The 18,756-nt window shown below is 37.1% G+C and overlaps 1 protein-coding gene across 1 annotated transcript in view; it reads right to left on the bottom strand.

Moving 5' to 3' along the window:
• Nucleotides 1-15,190, bottom strand: part of ddr1 (discoidin domain receptor tyrosine kinase 1) — a 66,424-nt gene extending 51,234 nt beyond the window's left edge. Inside the window, exon 1 of the mRNA XM_073847679.1 lies at nt 14,892-15,190. The gene's annotated coding sequence lies outside the window, so the exon portion shown is untranslated. The remainder of the gene's footprint in view (nt 1-14,891) is intronic.
• Between the last annotated feature and the right edge of the window lie 3,566 nt (nt 15,191-18,756).

Genomic DNA, 18,756 nt, shown 5'->3' with positions numbered 1-18,756 from the left:
ATTATTGAAATTAATGCTTTTATTTTGCTTTAAATTGATCAAAAGTGATGATAAACATTTATAATGTTATAAAAGATTTCTATTTCAGACACATGCTGTTCTTCTGATTTGTCTATTCAATCAAAGACACCTGGAAAAGTACACTCTGCTCTTAATAATAATAATAATAATAATAATAATAATAATAATAATAATAATTAGATGATTAGATTAATTAGATTAATTATAACATTAGAATGATTACCGAAGGATCATGTGACTGGAGTAATGTTGCTAAAAAAACTTACAAGAAATTACAGGAATAAATTGCATTTTAAAATATATTCAAAAAGAAAAGAGTTATGTTAAATAGTAAAACTATTTCAAAATTTTACTGTTTTTGTGGTACTTTGGACTAAATGCAGGCTTGGTGAGCAGAAGAGGCTCTTTTAAAAACATCGAAAAACTTACTGTTCAAAAACTTTTGACTGGTAGTGCACATCTTTAAATGTAATTCATTACTTCTATTGTCTTTGAAATATATATAATGTACTTCCGATCACTAGAATATCGCACTCCTCTCAGCCAATCAGATTCGAGGACCAAAAAGAACTGTTGTATAATATTATATAACACTAGTTAAAATTATAATCAATAACTTTACCTATGCTTTAGTATGTTAGTGAGCACATCAAAATCAGTGTACTTTTTTAAAGCACGACAAAAGATTACTAAAATACTTATTTCATGTGTACCTTAAAAGTAAGCTATTTAATTTGACATTATAACAAATTGCACTTTTTAGAAGTGTAATTAATTGTGTTAAACATGAAAGTGTACCCTTTATTAACACTTAAGCAGCCTTTTATTTCATAATTATATATAATATGCAAGTAGAGTTTTAAGATCACTACCAGTGCACATTCAGTACTATTAAGCGCACTTCTTTTTCACAAACATCTGCAACATTTAATATGGCAGCTACAAGACTGGAAGTCTTTTCTTCCAGGTAAGATTCAATCATGTTTTTGTTTACTCTAGAATGCTCATGTCCATTAGCTTGACCAACCTAAAATATATTTCCCTATGGAGATACATAGGAGCTGCATGGCTAGAAATACTTTCTCCAGGTCCATATGACTACTAAATGAACTGACTTCCTTTGATATGACGCAGAGACTGATATAATGACCTGTGACGTTTGCTGCTAATCTGAAACAAAATTGCTAAATCATCCCATTTTCATTAGTACAGAAATGTGTATGTGTGTACAGTTTCAATGCCCGCAAAAGTATGCCTGGCTTGCAGTTGTAAGAGAAAATAACTTTAGACCCTGAGCGCAAAGAAGGAAAAAACTCTCAGAAAAAGTATAAAACTCAGGAAATGAGTTCTGCTGTAAATTCAAAGGTAATACAACTTTATACTGTATGTTAAGGTTGATCTGATCTTTCATTTCCCCTATAAACTTCCATCTCATGTTCTGCAAAGAAAGACGTGCTTACTATATAGCATTCATGTCTGCTGGAGCGAGTGAATGAGCTAAACCTCCCCAGCGGCTATAATTATGCTGATCTGGTCCTGCGGGAGCCATATAGGAACTAGTCTATAAAGACGCCCCTATGTATTAGGTTCAAACCCTCAAATGACTCACTGCATACATCAAAAGTCAATCAGAAGCCCCTATACATTATACAGTAACAATGTGCCTCATAACTCAGGTTGACACCACTGAGGTCACTCTGGGTGTGATTGTGCTCTAGGGAATTTCACACAGCAAATTCGTCAGTTCAGCTCCATTTAACAAAACCCTTCTTGACAAAGTTTTAACTGACTCGCCTCAAGCATGTTCACACACACACAAGCAAATCAAGAACTGTCAGTATCAGACCTGCTGATAAAGCAAATCTCACAGATGCTTACAGTGTGTGTGTTTTTGAGTGTATAACCCTGAGGACACAACCGCTGGGCAAACAACATCATCAATACACGCAACACATCATCACTGCCGACTTTCACCTTCATGATCCCATCTGCACTAGGTTTAACCCTCCATGGGCTGGGACAGAAACAAACTTAAAATATGGTCAAATACATTCTCAAAGTTCTTGTGAAGTAAGTAAATCACACAAAAATGAAAATCTGTCATTAATTACTTACCCTCTTGTCGTTCCAAACCCGTAAGACCTTTGTTCATATTCTGAACACAAATTAAGATATTTTTGATGAAATCAGAGCTTTCTTACCCTGCATAGACAGCAACACAACTGAAACATTTAAGCAGCTTCAAAGGCCTCTAAACCATCACAGCCAAGGAAAGAATGGTCTTATCTAGCATACCGATTGCATAGACAGCAACACAGAAAGGCAGTAAGGACAACATTAAAATCGTCCATGTGACATCAGTGGTTCAACCTTAATTTTACAAAGCAATTACACTTTGTGCGCAAAGAAAATACACATACCAACTTTATTTAACAATTTCTTCTCCTCTGTGTCAGTCTTAACCAAGGATGGTGAAGCTTAAAGAATTAGTTAATTAGTAATTTACTCACCCACATGTCATTCAAGGTGTTCATGTCTTTCTTTCTTCTGTCAAAAAGAAATTTGGCTTTTTGAGGATAACATTCCAGGATTTTATTGGATATGGTGGCCAACGGTTTGAAGGTCCAAATTGCAGTTTCAATGCAGCTTCAATGGGCTTTACACAATCCCAGCCGAGGAATTAGGGTCTGATCTAGCGAAACAATCTGCCATTTTCTTAAAAAAATAAAAATGTATATAATTTTTAACCACAAATGTTTGTTTTGCACTAGGTTGACTTAATCATGTTGGAAAGGTTACATGCAGTTAGTTCTTCATCTGAATACTCTGGTTCAAAAAGGGAAGCAAAAAACTCATTAGTCTCCCAAATTAAAAATTGTCCAACATCGTTGTTTTACTTTTTCTGTAAAGGGTGTTTGGCTTTCTTTGCATGTTCGCTTTGCAAACACTGTCTTGCTACTTGCTACGTGACCTTTCCAACTTGACTACATAATTTGTCATTTTTAGAATATGACAGACCATTTTGCTACATAAGACCCTTATTCCTTGGCTGGGATCGTGTAGAGCCCTTTAAACCTTAAAGGGATAGTTCACCCAAAATTGAAAATTTGATGTTTATCTGCTTACCCCCAGGGCATCCAAGATGTAGGTGACTTTGTTTCTTCAGTAGAACACAAACAAAGTTGAATGCTGTTCAGTTTCTTGCACAGATTGAGTGTTTTGTGTTAAAGGAGTAGTTCACTTTCAGAACAAAAATTTACAGATAATGTACTCACCCCCTTGTCATCCAAGATGTTCATATCTTTCTTTCTTCAGTCGTAAGGAAATTATGTCTAGCTTTGTGTAGAGATTAAAAAGTATATAAATTGTGAATGTTTTTTAGAAAATAACCGATTGTTTCACTAGATAAGACCCTTCTTCCTCGGCTGGGATCATTCAGAGCCCTTTAAAGCTGCATTTAAACTGCATTTTGGAAGCTCAAACTCAGCGGCACCATAGAAGTCCACTATATGGAGAGAAATCCTGAAATGTCTTCCTCAAAAGACATAATTTCTTTACGACTGAAGAAAGAAAGATATGAACACCTTGGATGACAAGGGGGTGAGTACATTATCTGTAAATTCTAGCTCTGAAAGTGAACTACTCCTTTTAAGAGCTTAATGTATCGTCACAAGCCGCATGGTTTAATTTGGTTTTGTGTATGTTTTTTTTTGACTATCATTGACTGCCATTATATGACTGACAGTCTGCAACAGTTTGAGTTAAAAATCTTTGTTTGTGTTCTACTGAAAAAACAAAGTCACCTACATCTTGGATGCCCTGGGGGGTAAGCTAATTTCCATTTTTGGGTAAACTATCCCTTTAAATCTTCGGCTGAGAATGTGTAGAGCCCTTTGAAACTGCAATTTGGACCTTCAACCTGTTGATCCCTATTGAAGTCCACTATATTAAGAAAAATCCTGAAACGTTTTTCTCAAAAACCTTAATTTCTTTTCGAGTGAAGAATGAAAGACATGAACATCTTGGATGACATGGGGGTGAGTAAATTATCAGGAAATTGTTATTCTGGAAGTGAACTAATTCTTTATCAAAAGGTCAGTTCTAGCTATTTTCATTATTTGCCACTTTTAATAGAGAAAGCTAATAGAGAAGTGAAAGGAATTTTTTCAGGGAGAAAGAAGAAAAGGGATTTGGATTCAAACCTAGATCTTCTATACGTTTACCACAGTTCAACATGCCTTGAGTGCTAACTGTTAGGCCATGTCTCTGACAAATCCTACTTTTAATTTTCAATAAATCATACATGGAGTATGGCATTGCTTTCATTTTATCACCATAACAACGTCACAGTGTTGTTATACAACACTGATTGAGTAAAACAGCGTCCAAAGCGTTTAAATGACTTGTTGATTGCGCATATGCGAGTCTCGCTGACTCCGCCAGGCAGATGAAAAGTTTCCAACCACTCCGTCCAAATCTGTGGAGAATGACTGAATCAATGCATGCGCTCATGCTGGCATGAGAAAGAATTGGTGAGTAACGCTCATACTAAAGAGACTCTGCGTCCTCGGCTCTATTGTTTTGATGTTTCCCTTTAAACATCAGATAAAATGGAATTTCCTTCAGCACCCAAGTGACCTATGATTCTTTAACTCAAAGAGTCTGACCACACAGCCTCTGAAACACATCACCTCTGAAGCTGGCTATCCAGCAGCGGCAGTGTTTTGAAGAACGATGGGTCATGTTTGCAATTGGACACACCATTGTCATGCCAAATCATGACTAAGGTGTGCGTCAGACCCCGCACTGACTCAGTCGCACGGATGAGCTGTTTTTTCAGCAGTCCTGCCAAGATGACCGTTAACTTATGAATTTGGGGCTGACAGGAAGAGGAAATCTGAATTACTTACTCAATGAACAGGAAAAGAGTCAGAGAGAAGACAAACGAAAGAGCAAGCAAGAGAGAAAAAGAGCAGGAGAGAACAAAAACGGCTTGAAGGTTGAGTCACTTTACAAGAGGAGACTATTTTACCGGAATTATCCGGGATGGGCCAAATTATTAAAGCCACTGTTATTTAAAAACTCATCTACATTAAAACCTCACCCAGCAGACATTATTTATTGACCCGCCAGGTGCATTTCTGCACTTGCCTGACCCACCTTATCACCCCATCAAACACTCACAGATGACAGTTCCCACAATACACCCATACCATTTGAACAGGATGCCAAATCCACTTTCCCATGCACTGATATCCAGAGAACATCACATTCGAGCTAATAAGAAATGTGTTTTCTCAGAAATAACCATCTGTGCTGACCTACAAATGATCAAGAAAAGTCAACTGTGAGGTCAAATATCCCATGAAATGGCAGAATGTGCCCCATAAACCAGTCTATGAACTACATCTGACCTCTTCTACATGACATGACTACTTTGAAATTTAGTTTTAAATGAAAGCTTGGGAGAAAAACTTGTTCATCTTCTCATGTCAATCATGACACATGCCAGTTGCTTTACCTCATCCCTGGGACAACTCTTGCAACGCCATTCCTCCACCGCTGCAACTCTGTCTTTATTTCATACATATCTTTATTAAGTAACTTCCAAGTGACAGTAGTCCAAATCTACATATATCATTCCCAAAGATTATACAAAACATGCAAATATAAATTTAGATAGAAAAATTACATAATGGCTTTCTTTTAGATGTCATCAAGACAAAAAAGACAGTAACCACTGGTAATTGGTAAACCATTGGTAAAGTGCATCCACACTACTGATATGTTTTCCTGCTTGTGTGCACAAAATAAAAGCTGACAAAATCAAAATACATCACAGGAAAAAGGCTTTTTTAGTCAGCTGAAAACACCAGGCGCTCTGCTGAAAAAGCTCAGCTGCGAAGCGTTCGAGAGCACTTCTGAGGCACAGTGTTTTTTTTAGTTGAGACGCTTTGGCTGTTATGATACAGAATATCCATGGAATATCCTAGTATCTGATTTTGCAGTTTATTTATGAATATAAAAATGTTGACACAATATGAAGTACTTGCTCTGGTCCTTGTTTTAAATGATTTTGTTCCGGTGTTGTGCTTCTTGTTGTCGAATACTGCTGTTGTAGATACAAGATGCAGCGGTTGGTCGGTGTTACATTTGTCCCGCCTCTCCTCCACTGTGATTGGACGGCTGACTAAAAAGGTGACAGTGATGAGTGCTGCATTTTACCCAAAGTTAAAGATTCTTAAACTCTCACAGGGTTCATACAGATACTGTAAAATAAATTTCCAGGACTTTCAAAGACTTTTCAAGCACTACTTTTTTATTTTCAAGGACTTCAAAGATCTCACTTATTGTTTGATGTTTTCTACTGTTTAAAAAAAAAAAACATTGCAAAACTGCTCCAGAAGTCCTGACTTGATCTGGATCTGATCAAATGATTCGTGTACCATCATTTCAGATCAGGACTTAGAGTGCGTATCGCAAATCATTCAATTCGCAAAAGAACCTGCTCTGAAGTTCCAATATAAATCAAATGATTTGCAACAGGTGCTCTGAAGTCCCGATCTGAATCAAATGATTTGCAACACGTGCTCTGAAGTCCCGATCTGAATCAAATGATTTGCAATACATGACTTGAGAGTTCCATTTACAGTAACTGATTTAAACTGATTTGCGATATGCAAAGCTCTGATCTTAGACAAATAATTTGTGTTCCTGCTTCGAAGACCTGATCTTAATCAAATGATTTGCGATACGCAATTAGAAGGCTCTATTTGAATCAAATGATTTGCGATATACACGATTCGCTTGGAACGCTTCAAAACAGTGAATCATGTTCAGACGCAATAGTTTTTAAAATCATTACAAGCGATGTTGAAATTCGAAAATGAATGACTCTTTTAATTTGATCTGGTTTTTGCTAGTGAATCGCTTGAAATTAAAAAAAAGTCACAAATTTGAATAAAAGCGGTTTTAGCTTAAATGATTTGGAGTCTTCAGCCATGTTTACACGTCACTGTCACTACTACTACTGGTTTAGCCTGATAGTTTAAGTTTTATGACATTAACTGAAATAGGCCAAAAAGTATGTTTTTTTCATTGCATGAATTTTGCGCGAAAACATATATGCTTATTAAAAAAAAATGAAACACTTACAGATCTATTGTCTTTCAATAATTCAAGAACTTTTCAAGTGCCTCTTCTGGAAAAATTCATATTTTTAAGAGTTTCCATGCCTTACATTTCAAAAAGTCAAATTCAAGTACTTCAAGCACTTTAAGCACCTTGAATGAACCCTGCTCTCAGCTCCAAAAAGAAAAAACGCAGAGCACACAGCGCTTAGCGTAAAAAAAAAAAAAACACTCCTGTCATTTTTAAAGATGTGGTTCTCCCATTGAAAACAACTGAAAAAATATGCAAGCCTCTGGAAAAACCACTTAGGTGGACACGCAGCTTAGTCAACTCAACTCAATGCTGGATTTTAAAAAGTATGTGAAATATGAAACGTTTGCAGCATAGTCCATTTTTAAAATACAGCCAAAATTTTTACACACTGGTCTGTTATTGTGGGGACATTTCCACACCCCTAAACATGATGCGGCACAAAACGAAGCGTGATTGGTTGCCGTATCTGTCAGTCATACGGTCCTTGGCCATTCAATGCAGCTAAGGTTCCCAGACCTTCTGTGGTGAGTCTTAAGGCCTGGCTATGCAAGACTACATGCGGCCCACTGTTTCGAGTCAACCATTCTGCCCAAAACCAGTACCTTATTGATGCTTTGACAGAATATTTTCAGTTTCCGAAACTACTCACGGCTTATTGCTTATCAACAAAGAGACTGGTTAAACTGTATTGTGGTTGGTTAGTAAATAAGATTCAGGTTTTTGTTGTGAAAATTCACCCCTAATTATCGTCCTCATTTTTGCGGCACTTTATGATGGTTATGCAACGCAGCTCTATGTCACAGTAAAAATAACCTGTGATGTACTAGCCAAAAACAGTCCATTGACGTACATATATAAACACACAGATCGCAATGAGAAAAAGCAAAGTGAAAAGTGTGCTCTTTTGTGCAACAGAGTGCTTTGACTTTGGACCTTGAAGTACAATGAAAAAGAGAGAATGAAAGATGAGTACGGTCTTTAGATTGAGGGTTATTAGTAATTCAAAACGGGTAAAAAGACAAGAAAGGACGGCATCTTCAAAAAGAAGAAAAATCTAAAGTTAAAAAAGAAAAAGAGAGAACAGGTCAAACGGAAAGGCGTAACGCAAAGCTGAGATGTATTTGGACTGTTGATGATTTGATTTGACTGATTTGATGCATTCATACATAAAAAAAAGCAGAAAAAACATCTCAAGCCAATACAAAACAAGTGTGTTGGTGCAATATCTAGCTGCCCTCCAGAGGTTTACTAAAAACTCATGAAGACAAGCACAAAGATGCTGAAAACTTTTAATAAGCAGAAGTGAGAGTTGTCCTGGTCTTGTTTTCCTCTAGAGTGTTTGTCAGTCGGGATTCAAGCAAAAAAAAAAAAAAAAAAAAACACTTACCGAAGCTGCAGCTTTGATGTTTAATGTTCCTGTTTTCATGAACAAGTTTCAAAAGCTTGCCTACGTTCGCTTGAAGCCATGTGTAATTACTGGAGAGATAAATGAGCCTGGCAGCATTTGTAATAAAGCATGTATATGTGTGTTTTGGTAGCCATCCTCTATGCAAATCAAAACCGCCCTATCTGTTCAAACATATTTTTATAACATTTAGGTTTATACACTTGTGAGGACATGCTAATGAGTTGTTTCCTCACCATTCAAACTAATATAAACACCTTGCCCACTTTGTGTTGGATGATATAGCATTTCTTCCGGTACAAATCAATCCGAATAACACTTCAGTTTGTTGCTCTCCCTGCAGTTCTGTGTGTAGGCCTGGCTGTAATGTTTCATGTTGTGGTTACCCCCTCAAGTCAGTCTTTCATTAATGAAAGCAGAACTCTTATGCAAGAGTGATTCATGAAGCTTTTCAGAAGGTAACATACACAGAGGCCAAGGATCTATGAACATTGATTTCTTTAGTGATCCAGGCAGGTTATGCATGAATCATAAAATACATGAACAGCACATGATGAAGAGCATGATGAATCAATAAAACAGGCAGAATCTACAGAAGCATTAACCTTGAAACAGTCTTGAGGTTGAAATACTGGACATGAAGAACAAGTGTGTTTGTAAGTAGGAGCAAATCTGGAGAACATACACAGTAAGGGTGTCCAAGGGAATTGTCTGTCGCCAAATCCCAGACGAGTTTAGCTCCGACTCGGACCAAAACACTAGCCTGGAGGTTTCTAGGGAGCCTGAAGACCTTGGTTAACTGGTTTGAATTAGGATTGGAGCTAAACACTGCAGGACAGTGGCCCTCCAGGTACAGTACATGAACTGCATATTTAATGCATTTTTGAATAATATTCAACTGGGTCATTCCGTGTCAACTCAACCAGGTCCCGGGCTCAAATTTTTCATCCTGCTAAAAAAAAATTCTGAAGAAAGATGGACACGTATAATAATGAAAGCCAAAATATCCATGTCATGGAGATTCAGTGTCAACTTACAGAGAGGAGAAAATGACTTCAGGGAGATGGCAGCATCATAATGTTAATTTTACACAGAGATTAGTAGGTCTGTTAGTAAAATCTGTTGACTTTAGCAATCTTTGTTGTATTATGTGCCAATGGTGACCATTCAAAAATTGGGGAAACAGGACTTTCCAAGTTTTTTCTCCAAAGTTTGTGTGCCTGTAACTCAAGAAGTATTAAAGATATCTTAATGACCTTATAGATATTGGGTCTTCAAAATCTTTCCATTTGGCATTTTTTATTTGTAAAGCCCTATATGTTTCGGTTTCAGAGATATTGGAATTTTATTACAGCTCCAGGAGTAAACTGTTAAAATATACACATTCAATGGTCAAAAACTAAATGTGGATCAGTTTGCAAAAATAATAAGATTTGATAGAGGGAAACAAGATACAATTTAACTTCTTCAGACATTGTTCTTTAAACAAAATAAGTATCAGCTGTATATAAAGTGACCAAATTTGGTTTTTCAACCACTCAAAATGGGTAATATTCGACAATCTGGACATGGTGCCTCATTGAGATCTCCATATCTCTAGGATTGAACGATGTAGGGCCTTAAAATTTAAAATTCCAAAAGAAAGGTTTATTAACAACTAAAATCTAAAATCGTATTGTGATACCCTTTAATATTTCTTGAGTTATAGGCACGCAAACCTAAAAAGAATATTTATGGCACTCAGACAGGTATGTTCAATGCAGTTGTCTTGACAGAAGGAAACGAGATACATCTCTAGTTTCAACATTATTTGTTCTTCAGACATTTCTCTTTAAAAGAAAAGAAGTATCATAATTTTGCAAACTGACCCACATTTGGTTCTTGACCACATTTTAAGGATTTACTCCTGGAGCCATATTAAAATATATCTGGAACCGAACCATATAGGGTCTTTAAAAATAAAGACGCCAAAAGTAACGTTTGTCAAGACCCAACATCTAAAAAGGCATTAGGATATCTTTAATGCTTCTTGAGTTACAGGCATGCAAACTTGGAAAGTGCCGTTTCCCCATTTTTAAATGGTCACCATTGGCACATAATGCAACCAAGATTGCTAAAAATCAACATTACTATGCTGCCATCTTTCTAATGTCATTTTTTCAACCCTGTTATTTGACTCTGAATCTCAGGTGAAAATTGCCATTATGAACCCCTCCCCCTACAAAATAATGGATTACTTAGTAAATATTCATCCATTACATTTAATATTTTGGCTTTCATCACTCTACATGCCCATCTTCAGAAAAACATATTAGCAAAATCAAAAATTTAAGCTGGGGACTCTTTGAAATTTGGTTGATTTCACACTGAATGACCCATCTCTTAAATATGAACTGTTTGACCTTTATGACCTTAATGAATGTATATGTACACACAAACACCCCTAGCACTCTAAAGAACCTGACAAAAGAGATTGAAGATAGAGACAGTGATGTGTAACTGATAGATGAAGAGATGGATGAATGGATGGATAAGTGATTTACAGCTACCGCAACATCAAGATGGGACAGCACGGAGATAGACAGTGATGGAAGACCGGAGGTGAACAGATTGTGATACGAAGTAAAACAGATTGCTCAGGAGGATAAATTACAGCATCGAAAGTATGTGGACTGAAGAGAGAAAAGTAAGAGAAGTACAGGGTGTGTCAAAAGACAATTTAATAGATGAAATAAGACCGTCTGATGTTAGTTCCAACTGAGAGGACATTTCCACTCGGTATGCCACCCGTGTCTCGCTCTCTCTCTTTCAATCCCTCTATCATTACCCACCACACGCTAGACAGAGATTACTCTGCTGTTTACACTCATATGAGTGTGGAGACAAAACGCTTTAAGAGATGCATGAAAATCAATTCATTTTGAGGTTAAACACACACACACACACACACACACACACACACACACGTTGGGTTTACATGTTTTATGGGGACATTCCATAGGCGTAATGGTTTTTATACTGTACAAACCATACTTTCTATCGCCCTACACCTAAACCTAGCCCTCACAGGAGATTGTGCATACTTTTACTTCATCAAAAAAACTCATTGTGCATGATTTATAAGCCTGTTTCCTCATGGGGACCTGAGAAATGTCCCCACAAGGTCAAAATCTACTGGTATTCCTATCCTTGTGGGGACATTTGGTCCCCACAACGTGATGAATACCAGGTACACACACACACACACACACACAAAAATGAAGGATGAAGTGACATGCAAAGAAAAGTGATAGTTCTTTGTATTCAACTAAAACCAAACCTCCCTGGGATAATAACCCAGCAAAGAGTTCTCTGGTGATTTCTCCACAAACAAACTCATAATAAAACCCTCACTGCCCCGATCAATGCTTTTGACCTCCTCAGAGATGTTTGCAGACCGTGTGTTTGCCTATACACACACCCACACACACATACATTCCTCTGTACCCCTTTTGGCACTTGGCCCCCACCCTTGGTGACACAGCACAATTCAGTGCACTTTTCATTGTGTCTTTATTCACAAGTCTCCAAAACCCATTTTATACAGAGAGAGAGGAGAAAGAGAAGATAGAAGAGGGGGAGGGTGAATTTTCAGCTTCATGGTGCATTCATTAGCATCTCTTCATTGCTTTTGCGCATATGCTGCATTTTCTTTTGCCTGTTCAGACAATACAAAACCACCCATTGAAACCTCACATAAAATACAATATCTACAATATTCTTACTACAATATAAAGTAGATGGAAACATTCTGACATGGTCTGAATGAAATCCCATAGTGCTGTTACTATGATGACCATGGTAATGCTCCTTCACTGCTTTATCAGAAAATTAACTCTCCTTTTTAATGCAAAAGTCCACTTACATGTTCATTTTTTGTAGGGTTTGTAACTTAGGTGCTTTGAAAGGCTGCTGTGTCCTTTCTAGCACACGGTTTAAAGTTGCTCTCCTGACACTGATCCATCTACAGGGTCTTGCGGTGGTCTGAGGTCACCTCTGGCGCAGAAGGGTCACGACAACCCAACCAAAGGGTGCGTTTCCCAAAAGCAACTATGAAGGCAAGTTCCAACGTTACCTATAGAGTTCAATGGAACTTACGAGTATAGTTAGCTGACAATGCTTTTGGGAAACGCACCCCAGATCCCATGAGAAAACTTTATGAGGTGGCAATTTCATACTGATTTGTATGGAAACATTTTTTTTTTTTAATAAAAGCATTAAGGTACACCCCTAAACTAATGGTTAGTGAAGGGCGTTAACAGATTATACAAAAATGTATGAATGAATGTGTATAAATTCAAAAAAACAGTCAGCAAAAACATAAAAAAATACTTACAAATCGCCATTAGAGTATGTTGCAACTGCCTGGACGTCATGAACTAATTGCTAAAATCTGTATAGCAACTCAGTGTAGGGCACATATTGAATGTATTGTTCTAGATTCGCAAAGACTGTGTTGAGAGGCTCTTTCAATAAAGTGCAGACAGATCTTATTGTTACAGTTGGATGCCACATTTCCACACAAACATGCTACTCTGGAGGGGTTAAAGAAAGCTTAAACAAAACCACTATTGTTTTACCCATCTAATCCTACTAGTAACATTTGTAACCAACATGTACCTTTCAATTTGAAAAGTCTAACCAGAGTTGATGTATTTACATGGAGCTGTCAACTATAAAATGTAGACTATTATGTGACCCTGGACCACAAAACCAGTCATAAGGGTAAACTTTTTTTTGAGCTTTCCATTGATGTACAGTTTGTTAGGATACAACTATTTTGTAATCTGAGAGTGCAAAAAAATCTAAATATTGAGAAAATCGCCTTTAAAGTTGTCCAAATGAAGTTCTTAGCTATGCATACACTCTTCAAAATAAAGGTTCTTCACAATGCCGTAGAAGAACCTTTTTTGTCTAAATGGTTTCATAAAGAACCTTAACCATCTGAAGAACCTTTGTTTCACACAAGGTTCTTTGTGGCAAAAGAAGGTTCTTCAGATTATAAAAAGGTAAGAAAGAGTTGGTTCTTTAAAGAACCTAAAACTAAATGGTTCTTTGTGAAACCAAAAATGGTTCTTCTATGGCATCGCTTGAAGAACCTTTTAAAACACCTTCATTTTTAAGAGTGTACTAATCAAAAATTAAGTTTTGATGTATTTACGGTAGAAAATTATATTCATGTATATTCATTATATTCATGTTATATTCAAGTATATTCATGGAACGTGATTTTTACTTAATATCCTAATAATTTTTGCCATAGAAAATATAATTTTGACCCATACAATGTGTTTTTGGCTATTACTACAAATATACCAGTGCTACTTAAGATTTTGTTTTTGTTTGTGGTATTTTTTACGTGTTTGACAGTCACAGTCACATCACCAGAGCTGTTTAAATTCAATTTGTTCTTCTAAAAGATAGTATCTGTGTAAAAAGCAAGTTGTTTATTTAATTTCCTTATCCAAAAAGTTAAACACATGTGCTCACTTGACTGGGAAAAAACCCAATTGTGATTAAATCGGTTAATGTGGTAAACCGTTGTTTACAAGCTGTAAATAAGTTCAAACACCAAGAGCAATTGTAAATCAGTGCGTTGTAGGTCTGATAAGTACTTTGCATAAATCTTACTGGTTTAACACCATGACTCGTCAGTTTAGCGTGTTTTTGAGACTACTCAGCAATTACAGTTAAAAGCAAAATTGCGGTAGCCCATAAATACTAACTGACGCGTAATGCCGGGGCCACAGGTGGGTAAATATACCACCAGAATGACCCACAGCAGTTTTCAAGCCATTTCACAGTATTTGTTCTTATAAATGTTGCCATTAAACCCTGGTTCCAGGTATCATAACCATACCTAGGAACCATTTAAAATTCGTCAAGCGGGTGTGAATAACAACTTCACAAACAAACAGCACGACTCCGCATCAGACCGAGCGCATTCCCGGTACCGTGGCAGACGTCCAAACTCCTCACATATACACACACACACACCGAGACTCTTGGCCGCCATGCACGAGACAGAGACGGTTAAGTTTACTTGCGAGACGACTTAACACATTTGAGCACAGTCTAAAACAACTGTTTAATGGAAAGCCAAATGTGTTCCACGCGGCGCTCGAAAAAACACTGAGTAACGTTATCTACAGTGCGTTTACTAAAAACGACATAGTGAAAAGTAAGCTCTGACAGCTTGCTAATCATAAATAAACTAACGTTACACTTACACGCAATATCCAGTTATTTTCTAATCACTTACCTAGAAGTCTGTCAAAACGCGAAAACGTCTCCAAATGTGTCGCCTGATCTTCTTTTTAATCCGAGTTGTTCACTTTGGCAGGTTGTTTATATACTAGGTAAATATAGTCTGGCACAGTCTTATGACTTTGTGCTTAAAGCCACAAAAGCACAAATAAATAAACCTAGTTAGTAAAGCAAAGGCAGAAAGTTTCTGAAAGAAGACAAGTTGTACGTCCCACGCTCGAAAGGCTTTGTAAGCAGGAATGTTCTGTAAGATCCGACTCCTCTATGAGCGCAAATGACACGGACGTCCTTATTTATTTCTCAATCAGTGCTTCTCTCTCTACGCGCTCATAAGCGCTTAGCTTTTAGACCTCTTTCTCTTTCCCTCAGGGCTTGCAAACACGACCAGGTGCTCATTTACATAACTGCACTAGCTGCGTCCAATGGCAGCCCTCAATCAGGTGCGTGTTTGAATATTTCATGAGGTAATTGACCAATCCGGAGCGAGTACGGCTAGGAACCCGTGACCTGGCAGCGCCGCTGTAAATGATACTCAACGCTTACCTCTGAGAGACTTTTTAAAAAAAAAGTGTTACAGGAACGGGGAGATTTGGGGAATATGAAATTTAATATTGCTGGTTAGGAAACAACAGGGCTTACCTTGTTAACCCTTTCCGGTGTCCGCCGTAAATCTCGTATTGGCTAAATTTCTAATATTGTTGGCTTTCCCCCACAGAGTTTAATGTTAGCGTCTAGAACCCTTTGTAGTGGTAAACGATGGCATTATTACAGAGTAAAACTTTGGCAATATACCATTATGTCCTGAGGCAAGACAGTAAATAGTAGACAGTGTGTTAACAGACTAAAACCTGAGCTCAAAGGCAATATAAACGTTGTTAGACTAAAAAGTTCAAACGCTATGCTGTAGATTCTGCAGATCCAGAAGAATGAACAGGGGTGTGGTGCTTTAATCTCTGTGAAAAGCGATATTAAAAGTAAATAAGACAGGTAGAGAAGGGTGGGTGAGTGAAAAAAGTATTTCACAGCTATGTGTTGCTACTTGCCCATTCATTGGAAGGAGATGGGAATTGGAAACTTGCTGGCAGTCATTCAGTAACACTGAGGTAAATAGTGGACCGAGAGAAACAGCAGTCTACCTAGCGAGTCAATATTGTTTCTCAAAGCCTATTGACCGCAGGCATCGTGTATGAGCATGAGCCTGTGTGAAGGTATTGCTTTTTATGGCACGGAAAGAATTTGAAAAGAGAAGTGAAGCATATTTGAGAAAAACAGAGGGAGATATCGTTTAACATCAGGTTTGAAACTGCAACAAAGGTGTGTTGAAGGAGAGAATGTGTTTAAGGAGAAAAAAAAGGAATTGAAGGAGTTCCAGTGCAAAGTTTGTTTTAAAAGCAGCTTGTTCTTTTGTCCTCTTTGCACTGAATGAACAATTGTGCATGACCTGGTTTGACTTTGACTATGATTAACTTTAACTCACACACGGTTTTAATGGTTAAAGAATCTGTCCTAATTCCCCTGCATGTTTTTTTTACCTTTCCTGACAATTGGCTTTGTCAGCATGAAAAGAAAATTCACCCTAACTAATCTGTGCATGTTCATTTTTAAAAATGTTTTCACCTGATGTTTAATCAAAAAGTGATAATCCATTTTACTTATACAGTCAAGGCTTAATTTATTCAGACACCTTCAACATTTCTCACATTATCACAGTTTATTACAGTTTAGAAAATGGCAATAAAATATGACAAGAACAATGACAATGACAAATTCATCTTGATAATGTCAGCTAACGTTGATAGAAAGGAATGTAACAAAACATGGTCAGGTCAAATTTGTATTAATTTTACTTTATTTCCATTATATCATGACTTTAAATTACCGACTGATTCAGTGGCTGCACTTCTGTACTTAAAAAAGTTGGGTGACTTTTCAATGTTAAATTATGTTCCAAGTGATTCAACTAATCGTCATGTTTTATAATGAAAATCAATACGGTGAAGGGCATTTCACCACAGTGCAATAAAGCTGAGGGCGCGTCCTTGAGCAGAGCTCAGTTTACCAGGGTGCCACAAGCAAAGACAGGAACTATAACTTTTCGACTGTGTTAGAAAATTGAATGCCTCCTCCACAGGCTCAACTTGTGATATAGCCTGATTACTTCTTGCACTCTGTCTCCTTTCTTCCCACTTCCCTCTCTCTGTTTTTTCACTCCCTCCCTTTTTTAGCCCAGCTTTGTGAGTTGCTCTGGCAACCTGCGATCCCCCTGTAATGTTGCAATGACCTTTGCTCATTGTTTCATTGGTTTCCACTACTTGCACTGGCTTTGTCTCATGCACTCTCTCTTTCATTCGTTCTCTTCCTGAAGATAAGGCTTGTTACGCTTGTTGAATGACTCTTTTTTTAACAGATCTCTTCCACAGCTAAATTTCCATTCTTGTCTCTCTCTCTCGCTCTCCCTCTCTTTTTTTCTTGATTCAGCTAAGCATGAAAAGCAGGCCTGATCCTGTGTGGAATTCACTGTGAAGGATGGAGAGAGAGAAGAGAGAAGTGTGGCCGAAAGGAAAAGGAGGTAAATCCAATCTGAGTGAAAAGTAAAGCTGGTTAGAGTCAGACAGGCGAAAGACAGGGAGGAGCGACGCACTTGAAAGTGCTTGCCTTGATAGTTACAGATTTACCTCCTGAGAAACCAGTAATTAAAAACGGAGGGTGTGTGATGCATGTAGAATCGGTGAACAATAAGAGAGTTTGACAAAATGTGAATAATGAATTTCATTAAAAGACTATTTGAAAGTACACAGCTAAAGTATGAAACACAAGGGGTTTGAGGCCTTAAGCTTTTAAAAATTCATGATTCAGGGATGTGCCCAAGCAATGACTTTAAAGAGATTCTGGGTTCACACCCAAAAATAAAAATTCTGTCATTACTCATCCTCATGTTGTGCCAAACTTTATGTATTTAAATATACAGCCGATCAACTAACAGAGATGGACGTACTACGACAGAATGCCGGCTTCTGTGCCAGCAGCACCAGTGTAACTAGTTACTTGTAATTTAGTTACTGTAATAATATTACTTTTTTGCAGTAACTATTAGTGGAACTAATTAGCAATAAGATTTAAGTAATAATATTACAGTTACCATCCATAAAATAGCTTAGTTACTAGTTACTTTTGATGCCTCAACCCCGCTGATTTAAAATCCAACAATTAAATAATTCATAGATTTTTTTTTTCTATAATTGAAAATATTATGATTGACTGGCACATGCATGTGATGTCCCCAGTGCAGCAGGCAAGCTTGGAATAAAAGCTTACATTCATTAGATTGATTTTATAAGGAAAAACAGATGATATGAACACTGTTGTGTAAGTTGTAGCTTTACTTTACGCTGGCATTACATCCCACTCACATCCTTCTGATTAGCATGTGGTACATATTACTATAAGTAAAATCAAGTTTCTTACAAATTTATGTGATTTCACAAAATACATAATATCGTGTATGGGCAACGGAGGAATTACAATCAAGCTACACATGACAATTAATGAGAATAATACAACACTTCTACTTGAATGTCACTATAAATCACCATTGATTGTTTTAATAACTTCTGACTGCGATCCAATGTGGATTTTGGTCAAATGATGAGGCAGAAAAATGTTGTTAGTAACATTCTAGAAGAATTTTACGTGGAAGATAAACACGCCCCATTAGTAACTAGTAGTGTAACTAATTACTGTTGCCAGAAAGTAACAATATTACTTAAAAAAAAAAAGAGTAACTAGTAATGAGTAATATATTACGTTTTTTGAGTAACTAGCCTAACACACATGCGACGTGGTACTCTTGTGAACGTGTG

The sequence above is a fragment of the Garra rufa genome, chromosome 9 (genome assembly GCF_049309525.1).
Source record: "Garra rufa chromosome 9, GarRuf1.0, whole genome shotgun sequence".
Lineage (NCBI taxonomy): Eukaryota > Metazoa > Chordata > Actinopteri > Cypriniformes > Cyprinidae > Garra > Garra rufa.
Note: the sequence above shows the minus strand (reverse complement) of the source record. Positions and strands in the feature narration are given on the sequence as shown.